Source organism: Seriola lalandi, unplaced genomic scaffold (genome assembly GCF_002814215.2).
Source record: "Seriola lalandi dorsalis isolate HSWRI2012SDOR001 ecotype SW California unplaced genomic scaffold, Sedor1 jcf7180002054386, whole genome shotgun sequence".
In the NCBI taxonomy this organism is placed as follows: Eukaryota; Metazoa; Chordata; class Actinopteri; order Carangiformes; family Carangidae; genus Seriola; species Seriola lalandi.
The window spans coordinates 75,609-82,349 of NW_019524939.1; the positions used below are offsets into that span (position 1 = coordinate 75,609).

General features: G+C 38.7%; 1 long non-coding RNA gene across 1 annotated transcript in view; it reads left to right on the forward strand.

Moving 5' to 3' along the window:
* The first annotated feature begins 1,257 nt into the window (after positions 1 to 1,257).
* The window catches only part of LOC147818953 (uncharacterized), a 13,200-nt gene continuing 7,716 nt past the window's right edge, over positions 1,258 to 6,741 (forward strand). The window contains exons 1-5 of the long non-coding RNA XR_015437446.1: positions 1,258 to 1,964; positions 2,299 to 2,655; positions 3,007 to 3,088; positions 4,496 to 4,599; positions 5,395 to 5,451. This is a non-coding gene — a long non-coding RNA (uncharacterized LOC147818953). The remainder of the gene's footprint in view (positions 1,965 to 2,298; positions 2,656 to 3,006; positions 3,089 to 4,495; positions 4,600 to 5,394; positions 5,452 to 6,741) is intronic.

Below are 6,741 nucleotides of genomic sequence, written 5' to 3' on the forward strand. Positions count from 1 at the left end.
ATACATACTTAATGACATTTGTTTATCCGTCTATAGCATTATTTAATCAGAAATAAACGACACGAACACAAACAATGTCACCAAAACAATAGAGTAAATGTTTTCTTACCTGATATTTTTGCAAGATATAAATTCACTTAACTTCTCTCAGGTGACCAAACAGATTCCGTCTTTCCTAATATTACAGTTCTCCATTAAAACCCTACAACTCAAATTCGCTCAAAATAAGAATTTGTCAGATATAAAATAAACCAGGAAACAGAAGACTAGCAGCAGTGAGGAGTGAGACACCCAGCAGCAGCTCTCCCACTCAACACCTACTTTCTAATTTGATTCGTTATGTGTTTATGGTCTGAATCTCTAGTTTGAAGTTTTCTTCAATACAACATGGTGTTTATTTTTTACAATTATGGTCCTATTTAAAAGAAAATAGACGTTAAAGCAGAGTGGCTTTAGGACATGGCTACCACGTCATTAACACACAGAGGGACCTGCCTGTTAATCCGGATATGACGTCAGAGCGATTGGTCAGACATTTGACTTGTCATTGTGTTTACAGTTCATCAAAGTTAGCTCCAACATGTTGTTTGCCTGAAAATGTCTTGTTCTATGTTTAGTTGTTCTCAAAGACACTCAGAGGAGTCGGCGGTTCAATTTTTTCCGGTAAGTACATTTGGTTTTAAGCTTATTTCTTTGCTAGCCAAAATGAGCATCCCTGTTAATATCACAGTTCAGGTGAAGATGCACCTTGCTAACCAAGCTAGGCAGCAGGTGCTAGCATTATCTGATAACTTAGCAATTGATATGCTAACGGAACCTGGCCCCGCTGGGCTGATAACCTGTGTTAACCTGGGTTAGCCCCTGGAGGTGTTCAGTCAAAGCCCAATAAAAAGGTGAATTTAAACGATGTTAATCTAAAGACGTTTGGTTTGTGTTTCTCGCACGTGACCAAGTTTAAGTGATCTGCGTTAGTGTAATGCGCAGCGTTAATGTCAGTTAATACATTGTCCATCAACACATCGTGATAGTTTAAGTTAAGATAACGTGACGTTTACAAAATGTGTAGAAAAATATTTGTCATATAGATTGTTCATTTAATTCTCAAACCAGTCCTCAAATGAAGCAGACATTCCTGCACCTATCCTGAAAGCTGATAGATGTCTGTGATTATTGTGTTGTATTGTGTTGTATAAAAACCATCAAAAAGTTAAAGCAAGAGCTTCAATAACTTTATTGGACATTATAAACTACATTAATTTAAACAATTTACATCACTGGAAACATGTATAAAAGAATAATAAATGGATGAATTAAATACTGTAGTGTACAATTTACAATCAACTATTTAAAATCAAAAAAAAAAAATTTTAAGTATATTTTTTGGGGCTTTTGTGCCTTTATTGAACAGGATAGTAGAGAGAGACAGGAAATGGGAAGGCAGAGAGAGGGGGAATGACATGCAGCAAAGGCCGTCCGATGCAGAACTCGAACCGGGGCCAACTGCAGTGAGGACTGTAGCCTCTACACATGGAGCACCTGCTTAGACCATGACGCCCCCCAGGAGACTGATTTTACCAATAACACCTGGTTATTCCCCTAGCTGGATCATTACATAAAGACTGCTAACATACAGTGACTGGTGAGACAGCCCAATGACTGCTTCATATACTGACACTAGAAACCAACATGGCATCGGTGAACTGAAACCTGGCTCTGTGAGCAGTCCACAGTCAGTAAGTGAAATAGTCGGTGAGTAAAATTTCCCAGGCTGTTGTATCTTCTTTGCTTGCAGAAATCAACTGCCTGGTACTGGATGTGAGTCCTACAGCTTCGGAGGTTTTACTTTCTCAGCAAAGTGGTTCCACAAAGGGTTTATATCTTGATGCTTCATGTGAGCAGTGCAACATCTACTGGCCTGAATGCAAAATGGCAAAGTACAAACATTTGTACATCTAATATTGAATGTAAGTATGGGAAAGCATGATTGTGATTTATATGCAGTAAAAGCAAATCAAAATGTTTTGTATGCATCAAATGTGTCAATATCAGTCAAGTTAAGGTCAATGTCTTTGTTTTAACTTTAGTGTCAAAACTGTAAGTTGGTTTGCAATGTGGTCAAAGAACATGTAGCTTTACTTTTAAATGTCAGCTTTGGTGGTTGTGCTGTAAAGGTGCAATATAAGATGTGGCCAGAACTTTAGTTTAAAATGTTCAAATAATGAATGAACACTATCAACAGCGTGTGAAGCAGCCACAGTGATGATGTCATGATCAAGATCTCTATTTGTTGTCTTTCAGCGTTATCTACTGAAATGCGCATGCTCACCAGCATGTCCCCCCTGTTGTAATACCACTTTGTGACACTAGACGCTGTGTGAGTCAGTGGCGCGTCAAGTCTGCCCTCAATCCCACGAAGAAGAACAACTTCCGGCAGCGGTTGAAGTTAGCATCACAGAAACACAGGAATGGCTGAACCTCCTAAAAGACGATATTCATCTGAGTCCCTAAGCACCGCTCCCGACAAGAAACCACGTTCAACGGCAAAGAAAAGAAGCAACACGAGTAAATCTGGATGTGGCTTCCCGCCGCTGGAGAAGCTGCTGAGAGGAAAGAGATGCGGTTTGATGCCGAGCTCGCAACTTTCCTGTTAGCCAGGTGAGTAGCATCTATGTTAGCTCTGAAGCTAAAAGTACAATCAGTGCAACGACTGACAAACATTTCAGGTGGTGATATTGACGTTAACCACAGACGTTTTAGCGGTTAGTAGGATTGTGTCTGTTGCTCTCGGCTGTTGTCCAGCTAGTGACGTCAGTAACTTTAGGCTCATTTTGTAACTGATGACTGTAACTTGAGATTGTATGGAGCCAGTAGACCAAGTGAATACACGTCGATCGGTTCACCATGTTGTAACAACTTTACATTACTGTTAGGAGATCAGCCATGATTGAAAGTGAACTAGGTCTTTTACATTTCTCAGGAGATTCAGCATCCCTCTGTCTTTATCAGGATCTGAGCCAGTACAGGTGCAATACCGCCTCCACCTGTCTCACTAACGGCAAAGAGTCCAGACACAGTGAGGAGGGTCTAGGTGAGTAACATGCTGTCATTCACTTTTAAAAGTAAGACTTGTCTATACCACTGTGATTAAATCAGACCCACAGTGTAAACATGTTCATACTGCTGATTCTTAGCAATGAATATACCACTGCCTATATTGGTTTTATATATATATATTGTGTGTGTGTACATTGACTTCTTATCACACCTCTAGTTGTTTACTCTTCATTTCCTTGCATTTACATTTCATAATATTCATACTGTATTTATTTTTGCCTATTCATATCTGTCCTCATGATTGATTATACTCACACAACAGATCTAACATGTTTGAATATAAAGAACTTGTATGATCTAAAGCAGCGGTCCCCAACCCCCCGGGCCCCCAACTGGTACCGGTCCATGGGTCGTTTGGTACCGGGCCGCACAGAAAGAATAAATAACTTACATTATTTCCGTTTTATTTATTATCCAAGTCTGAACAACGTTTTATTTTGAAAAATGACAGAATTCTCTCCGTTACATCCGTCTATGACTCACGTGACTCACTCTTGACACATGTCAAGATGCTTGTCTCGGTCACGTGATACATTAACGCTAATATTAAACCCACAAGCTAGCAAAATGAGTAAAAAACAGACGTCTTTGGAAAGTTTCTTTGCAAAGGGGAAAAGGCCCAGTGAGGAGACAGAAGAAGAGCCTATGACCACTAAGAAAAAGAAAGCTGCATTTAATAGACAGTACCAGGAAACCTACTTAAAATATGGATTTATCGTGACAGGTGATTCTCACGCACCAAGCCCGCTCTGCATAATATGCGGCAACTGGCTCTCCAATGAGGCAATGAAGCCTTCAAAACGGCTTTGCCACCTGGAGACCGAGCACCCTGCATTAAAAAACAAGCGTTTGGAGTATTTTGAAAGAGAAAAGCGGGAACAAGAAGGACAGAAGCAATTACTGAGGGCCTCCACATCAACAAATGCAAGTGCACTGAGAGCATCATATTTGGTGGCTAACCGTATTGCTAAGGCTAAAAGGCCATTCACTTTTGGTGAAGAATTGATCCATTTTTCATGTACTTTATATTTGTTTTGTGGTGTATCTTATTTTGAAGGCACGTTTAAGCGTTACCATAGCGACCAGAGAGCGTTAGGGGGCAGAGAGGATGTTACTCTTATTATGTTGTTGGCGCATGTCAGGAAGTCGCTGCTAATACAGTTACATACAAGTACACAGTGGATTCACGTTTATTATTATATTTACAAAATACCACAGTTTTTGTGTTGGTCTTATCATTTTATTTTGTTGTATTTAACCGCCACACCTTAAAGGCCGGTCCGTGAAAATATTGTCTGACATTAAACCGGTCCATGGCGCAAAAAAGGTTGGGGACCGCTGATCTAAAGGAATTGTCCTATCACGTGTTTGTCTGTATCAGGACCAGAAGTCCAGTCTAATCTTCACCAATGATGGACCAGCACCTGCCTTTTCTTCTGCATCTGGCCTCATCAATCACCAACCACATCACATCAACACCTTTAGGTATGATCCCTGCACATGACAGATATTGTCTATACTGCGATCTTTTGCACATCCCCTAATCAATACCTTTTGCACATCTTGCCCAGCAGGAGTTTTGTCATTCTAAAACACTTTTGTACATAGTTGTCTAGTATCGTTTTCATTTAATTTTTTTATATTTAAATGTTGCAGTATTTTACTTTTTTTTTTTGTTTCATATGAATACATTAATTGGATACTACACCAAGCCAAATATCTTGTAAGTGAAAACCTATCCGGCAATAAATCTTATGCTCTGAGTCTGCCTTTGTGATGATGTCATCATCCCTTCCTCATGCTGCTATAGCCTGCCAACGCCCACCCATGTGTCCTGCAGTATGCCCTTGCCTTCATAAATCTGCAAGTGTGTGACACTGAGGTCACAAGTATTTAGATCCTACTTTCACACCTGAATTTAGATTCTACTTGTAACCTCAGTGTCACGCACTTTTGAGGAATTTTGAGCACCAAGTTTTGTGCTTTGTATGTGTTCAGACATTGACAGAAGCTCTTCTCTTTCAGTGTCTTTGTGTTGCATCACCACTAATGTGTTTGTTTATTTTTATATATATATGAATGTCTTCTACATATTCTTCACATGTACATGTATCATTTATTCATTAAGTCTTGTTTTTATTACAGTATATGCTAAATGAGGTTTAAATGGATGATTGATACATCTTTAATGTTCTGAAGTCCTTAGACTGCCTCAAACATTTCATAGTCAAAAGAGGAGCTGCTTGACATGTCCTTATTTTTCCTTTTGTGTTTTCATAGGGATGGCAGAATCCACCTCGGGCCAGAACCATACCTTGCCTTAACCAGCAAGAAATGGTAAGTCATGCACATTACTCCACCCCATACATATAGGCTCAAAATGACTGAGCTTGTAAAGTGACCTTAATAAATAATTCCAATGTTTGTAGTTGTAAATCAACATTTGTTAACCAGTGAAATAAATCTGCATGACAAATGCAAGTTTCTGCATTTACATCTGTGTCCTGATACAGAGAAGAAAACTGTAAAACGCTGTTCCCACACACTGAATTTACAAGGGTCAAACTTTGAGTTTTCTGCTGTGTCTGCACACAGAAATCCACAAAAGCATTTCTTCTTTCCCTGTCTTTGTTAAACCTCACCACTGAGCATTTGTTATGATTCATATCTTGTCGCCGAACACAATTTTATTTATTTTTCTTTCCCCCCACATGGACAAATCTGAATTTCATGCAGATTCATTTCACAAGTTTAAAAGGGTTGCATTAAACTACAAAATGAGTAAAAACGATTGTTAATTTCTGTTAAAAGCAGTTTGTATTTTGTGTTGTTACATTTCCACACAGATCATAGTTTAAAGTTTAAGATGAATTAAAATTATATTCTGTTTATTACATTAAAGTTGTCGTCATATCGAATGCATCAGAAAACAACGTGGATGTGATTATTAATATTTGGTTGAATAAACTAAAATACTTGTGGAAATATGCTGTGTCTGATTTGTTAAGGAATGTGTTGTAATGGAATAATGAGGAACTACTCGGTAACAACTGTTTATCAATTCATTGCCCAAAGCTCTACAAGTAGTAAACTACCAGGTAAGGTTTAACATAGCCTGCTTTATGCTGAGAGATGTGTATTAGTTAGCAGATGTTTTTAAAAACAAAACTGTTGTTGGCTGTAGCTATGTGTATCCAGGCTCATATTAGGCTCAAAATGATTTTGAGCTTGTAAAGTTTAGACGTTTACAAATAATTCCAGTGTTTGTAGTTGTAAATCAATTTGTTCAGTTTTGATTCACACTCTTAAGAAATACAAATCTTTGTCAGAAGAACAATTTATTTTTTCACATGCACAAACTTGAATTTCTCATGCAGATTTTTTTTCCAGGTTTACAAAGTTTGATTTTACAAATATTGGAATTATTTGTAAACATTATAAGCTCAAAATCATTTTGAGCCTAATTTGAACCGGGAGCTAAGTCTGGGGCTAGCCCCGCTTGCTGGGCGCAAGACCTGCACTGGGGCCGGGAGCTAGCCGCCGTTCCTGTTAGCATTAGCCTTTTTTTTTTCTCTTTGGTTTATCTCGGACAAACAGGAGGTGATTGCAAAATAAAAGTGTGTGGGG